The sequence below is a fragment of the Aotus nancymaae genome, unplaced genomic scaffold, assembly GCF_030222135.1.
Source record: "Aotus nancymaae isolate 86718 unplaced genomic scaffold, 86718_ANA_hifiasm-v0.15.2.pri h1tg000049l, whole genome shotgun sequence".
Lineage (NCBI taxonomy): Eukaryota > Metazoa > Chordata > Mammalia > Primates > Aotidae > Aotus > Aotus nancymaae.
Window position 1 is genome coordinate 4,210,419 of NW_026988463.1, and position 6,000 is coordinate 4,216,418.

Sequence of the window (6,000 nt, forward strand, 5' to 3'; positions counted from 1 at the left end):
TGTGTGTGTGTGTGTGTGTGTGTGTGTGTGTGAGAGAGAGAGAGAGAGAGAGAGAGAGAGAGAGAGATTTTAGTAAACAACACACATTTATTCTCTGGAGGTCAGAAGTCCAGATGGGTTATGTTTGGCTAAATTCAGGGTATAGGCAGGGCTGCATTTCTCCTGAAAGTTCTAGGGGAAAATCTGTTTCCTTGCCTTTTCCAGCTTGTGGAGGCCACTCACATTCCTTGGCTTGCAGCCCCTTCCTCAATCTTCAAAGTGCACCTCTCAGTCTCTGCTTCTGCCATCCTATCTCTTCCACCCTTCATCTCCCTCTCTTGATGACCTTGGACCTACCCAGATTATCCAGAATAATCTCCCCATATCAAAATCCTTAACATAATCACACCTGCAGAGCCCCTTTTGCACGTAAGGTTAACTGCTGTTAACAGATTCTGGGGATACGGCATGAACACCATGGCGGGGGCCATTATTCTGTCTACCACACCATTCTCGGTTTGTGAGCCGTACAACAGGCAGCAGTTATCACAGGCCCCAGCAATTCCACTCCTAGGTAAACATCCAAGAGAATGAAAACAGGGACTCAAACAGATCACGGTACCCCCATGTCCACAGCAGCATCCACACGAGCCAAAACATGGAAGAACCTAGTGTCTATCAACACTTGAATGGAAAAACAAAATGTGGTCTGTCCGGAGAGTGGAATATTATTCAGCCATAAAATGGAATGAAGTACTGAACCTGCCACAGCATTACATTTATTTTATACCTTATTTCTGTTACTACATTGTAAGAGATAGTCAAATAACTATGCAGCTCACCACCATGTAGACTCAATGGGAGCCCTGGGCTTGTTTTCCTGCAACTAGATGGTCCCATCTGGAGGTGATGGGAGACAGTGGCAGATCATCAGGCACTAGATTTTCATAAGGACGCACTACCCATATCCTTCACATGCAGGGTTCACAATAAAGTTTGCACTCCTGTGAGAATCTAATGCAACCACTGGTCTGACAGGAGGCAGAGCCCAGGTGGTAATACTGGCCATAACAAGTGGCTGGAAATACAGTTGGAGCGTCACTGGCTGGCTCACTTGCTCGCCCACCCACTGTTCAAGAGTTCAAGACCAGCTGGGAATAGTGGCTCATGCCTATAATCCCAGCACTTTGGGAGGCCAAGGCGGGTGGATCACCTGAGATCAGGAGTTCTAGACCAGCCTGGCTGATATGGTGAAACCCCATCTCTACAAAACTATAAAAATTAGCCAGGCATGATGATGGGTGCCTGTAGTCCCAGCTACTCAGGAGGCTAAAGAGAGAGAATCGCTTGAACCTGGGAGGCAGAGGTTGCAGTGAGCCAAGATCGCACCACTGCACTACAACCTGGGCAGCAGAGCAAGACTGTGTGTCTCAAAAGAAAGAGTTCGAGACCATCCTGGGCAACATGGTGAGACCCTGTCTCTACAAAAACAAATAAATAAATAATTGGTTAAACAGCAAGTTTTTGTTATGTATATTTTACCACAATAGAAAAAGGTTTGTTATAAAAGCAGTGGGCTAGGCCAGGTGCAGTGGCTCACGCCTGTAATCCCAGCAATTTTGGAAGCTTGAGGAGGGCAAATCACCTGAGGTCAGGAGTTCGAGACCAGCCTGGCCAACCTGGTGAACCCCTGTCTCTACTCAAAATACAAAAATTAGCTGGGTGTGGTGGTGGGCACCCGTAATCCCAGCTACTTGGGAGGCTGAGGCAGAAGAATGGCTTGAACCTGGGAGACAGAGGTTGTGATGAGCTGCGATCATGCTATTGCACTCCAGCCTGTACCCTGGGTGACAAGAGCAAAACTCCGTCTCAAAAAAAAAAAAAGTATCGGGCTGGATGTGGCTGGTGGGCCCTAGTTGGCTGACCCCATTGATCCTGCTAACCCCTGTGACCAGGTTCATCTCACACTGCCTGCTCTTCCCCTCTCCCGACCTGAAATAAATAGCTGAATATGGCTGGGAAGAGGAAATCCCACAACCTTGCTGATTGGTATTTTTTTGGTTTTTTTTTTGTCAGTCAGCAACAGTTGTATTAGGGATGTTATTAAAGTCACCTGCTAGGTGGTGAATTTTCGGTTTCGGTTTTGGTTTTTGAGACAGGGTCTCCCTCTGTCACTCAGGCTGGAATGCAGTGGTGCCCAGCTTATTGCAGCCTCCTGGGCTCAAGCGATCCTCCTGCTTCAGCCTCCCAAAGTGCTGGGATTACAGGCATGAGCCACAATGCCCAGCTGCTGCTCCTATTTTTAAGTGCCTGATCCAAACCCTCAAGTGGGTCTGGGGGCTGCTGTAACTGCATCCTGTTGCCCTGGCCCCTTCCTGCTACCCTTCCTTCTCCTCTCCCCCCAAGCCCTCCAGCACCTCCTCCTTGCTGTCAGCGCATGCTCTCACTTCCCGTCTCTCTGAGGGAAATGGAAGCAATTACAAGAGACCCTCCACAGGCTGCCCCAGCCACCGCCGTCTCCCTCCCCGTGCCTGGGATACGCCATCGGCCAGTGTCTCCGGAGGAACGTCCATGCTGTCCATGCACAGAACACCCTTCCACTTGCACGATTCAGAGATGTCACTACAGACACTGTCCGCTCTCCTGCATCTTCAGTGCACACCCTCTTGTGGATCATACCCATTTCTGAGAACAAGCTGTTGCTATTCTCCTTTCAAACGAACCAACGAGCTGACCCTAGATCCCCTTCCAGCTCCCAGTCTTAGCTCTGCTCTCTCTTTCTGGTTTTTGAGGCAGTGTCTCTGTCTGTCACCCAAGCTGGAGTGCAGTGGCGTGATCTCCACTCACTGTAACCTCCACCTCCCAGGTTCAAGCGATTCTCCCACCTCAGCCTCCTTTGTAGCTGGGACTATAGGCATGTGCCGCAATGCCCGGCCCAGCTCTGCTCTCTGTAACAGCAAAACTCCTTGAAATGGATGCTCACATTCACTCTCTTCCCCTTCCCTCCTGCTCACTCCATCACGCCCCCACGACTGCATAGGGGCAGTGACTCACTCCTGTAATCCCAGCATTTTGGGAGGCCAAGGGAGGAGGCAAGAGGATGGCTTGAGCCCAGGAATTCGACACCAGCCTGGGCAACATAGCAAGACCTCTTTTTTTTTTTTTTTTGGACGGAGTCTCGTTCTGTCACCAGGTTGGAGTACAGTAGCACGATCTCAGCTCACTGGAACCTCTGACTACCTGGTTCAAGTGATTCTCCTGCCTCTGCCTTCCAAGTGGCTAGGATTACAGGCATGTGCCACCATGCCTGGCCACAAGACCTCATCTTTACAAGTATTAGCCAGGTGTGGTGATGCACATCTGTGGTCCCAGCTATTACTCTGGAGGCTGACATGGGATGGAGTCTAAGAGGTTGAGGCTGCAGTGAGCCAAGATTACACCACTGCACTCCAGCCTGGACAGCAGAGTGAGACCCTGTCTCAAAACTAAAACACACACACACACACACACACACACACACACACACACACACACACCCTTCTCTTGTCAAAGTCATGAGGACCTCCAGAACACTACATCAGGTCTCTGTTTTCTGTCTTCACTGAATCTGACCTTCTTGAAATTCTTTGCTTTGCGTCTAGAACATCCGCATGACAGTCCTCAGACCTGTCTGTCTACACAGACTCCCTGTTCTTCAAACAATAGACTTCCAGAAAGCACTACAGAATCCAGGTCCTGCCTGAACGTCAACCCCACTAACCTGACCCCACTTTTTCGTCTGCAAAATAGAAGGCACAAAGTATCTCCCTGGCGGGGCTGCTGTGAAAAGCTGGTGACCGCCTGGCATGTCACAGCATCAATGAGGGTTGGCTGCCATCACCCCTGGCACCAAGTTGCGGCGGGCAGCAGTGGCCAGAGGCGTCTGAGCTGACCATGGAGAATGATAAGCTTTCCTGATATGCAGGGGGCTCGGAGGTGGGGCTCAGCCTTTCCCCTTCCCAGCTCTACCTGGCAGCAGGTGAGAGGCAGCAGGTATGTGCTGTGCTCTGCTGTTCACCTGGGGTGCACCTGCTTCCCACTCAAAACACCCTCATGTGGTGGAGCAGTGAAAACTGGCCCACAAACTGCTTGCCCTGTAAAAGGTGGGTCTCTTGGCCAGTCTCAGTGGCCCATGTCTGCAGTCCTGGCTACACAGGAGGCTGAGGCGGGGGGATTGCTTGAGCCCAGGAGTTAAGGCTGCAGTGAGCTGTGATCACGTCACTGCACTCCAACCTGATGACAGAGTGAGACTCCATCTCAAAAAAATATATACAAAAATTAGCCGGGCATGGTAGTGGGCACCTGTAGTCTCAGCTACTTGGGAGGCTGAGGCAGGGGAATTGCTTGAACCCAGGAGGCGGAGGTTGCAGTGAGCCAAGAATGCGCCATTGTACTCCAGCCTGGGTGACAAAGTGAGACTCCCTCTCAAAATAAGAATTAATAAATACAAAAAAGTCAAAAAATTAGCTGAGCATGGTGGTGCATGCTTGGTTTATAGTCCCAGCTACTAGAGAGGCTGAGGCAGGAGAATCACTTGAGCATGGGAGGTCAAGGCTGCAGTGAGCTGTGATTGTGCCACTGCACTCCAGCCTGGGCAAGAGAGCGAGACCTGGTCTCAAAAAAAATTGCATTATTGAATAGATACATAAAATGTGGTCTATCTGCACGATGGAATATTATTATTCGGCCGTAAAAAGGAATGAAACACTGACACGCGCTACAGCATGGATGGGCCTTGAAAGCCTTCTGCCAGGCGAAAGGATCCAGCCACAAAAGGCCACATGCTGTATAACTCCATTTTACCAAGTGTCCAGAATGGGGAACTCTTTAGAGACAGAAAGTAAATTAGTGGTTGGCTGGGGCTGGGGGATGGGGAGTGACTGCTAATGGGTGTGGGATTTCTTTCTGGGGTACTGAAATGTTCTAAAATTGATTGTGGTGACGGTTGCACAACTCTCTGAATACCTTTAAAAACCACTGAAATGTGGCCGGGTGCGGTGGCTCACGCCTGTAATCCCAACACTTTGTGAGGCCGAGGTGGGAGGATCACGAGATCAGGAGTTCAAGACCAGACTGGCCAACATGGGGAAACCCTGTCTCTTCTAAAAAATATAAAATTAGCTGGGCATGGTGGCTCGTGCCTGTAATCCCAGCTACTTGGGAGGCTGTGGTAGGAGAATTGCTTGAACCGGGATCCGAGAGGTAGAGGTAGCAGTGAGCCGAGATCATGCCACTGCACTCCAGCATGGGCTACAGAGCAAGACTCCATCTCAAAAAAAAAAAAACAAAAAAAACCCTGAAATGTACACTTTAATGGGTGAATTGTATAGTATGTGAATTATCTCTCAATAAAGCTATTATTAAAAAGCATCTTTATTTTACAGAATTAGCATGAAAAAATTGAAAGAAATAACAAAAGAAAGAAAAAAAATAAAATTAAAAAGCATCTTTAGGCTGGTTACAGTCGTTCACACCTGTAATCCCAACACTTTGAGAGACCAATGCAGGTGGATCACCTGAGGTCATGAGTTCAAGACCAGCCTGGTCAACATGGTGAAACCCCATCTCTACTAAAAATACAAAATTAGCTGAGTGAGCATTTTTAGCCTGGGTTGGTGGCTCAGGCCTGTAATCCTAACACTTTAGGAGGTCAAGGCAGGAGGATTGCTTAAGGCCAGGGGTCCGAGGTTGCAGTGAGCCATAATCACGCCACTGTACATCATCCTGGAGTCTGGACAGAAGAGCAATTCACCCACTCTTTCCTTTTAATAGGTGTAATTGCCTCCAGCTAATTTTTGTATTTTTTTAGTAGAGATGGGGTTTCACCATGTTGGCCAGTCTAGTCTTGAACTCCTGACCTTGTGATCCACCTGCCTCAGCCTCCCAAAGTGCTGGGATTACAGGTGGGAGTCATATGTCCCCAGTCTTAACGAGGCTTTTTCCTCTACAGAAATATGCTAGGAGCGGGGGATGCACCCATTG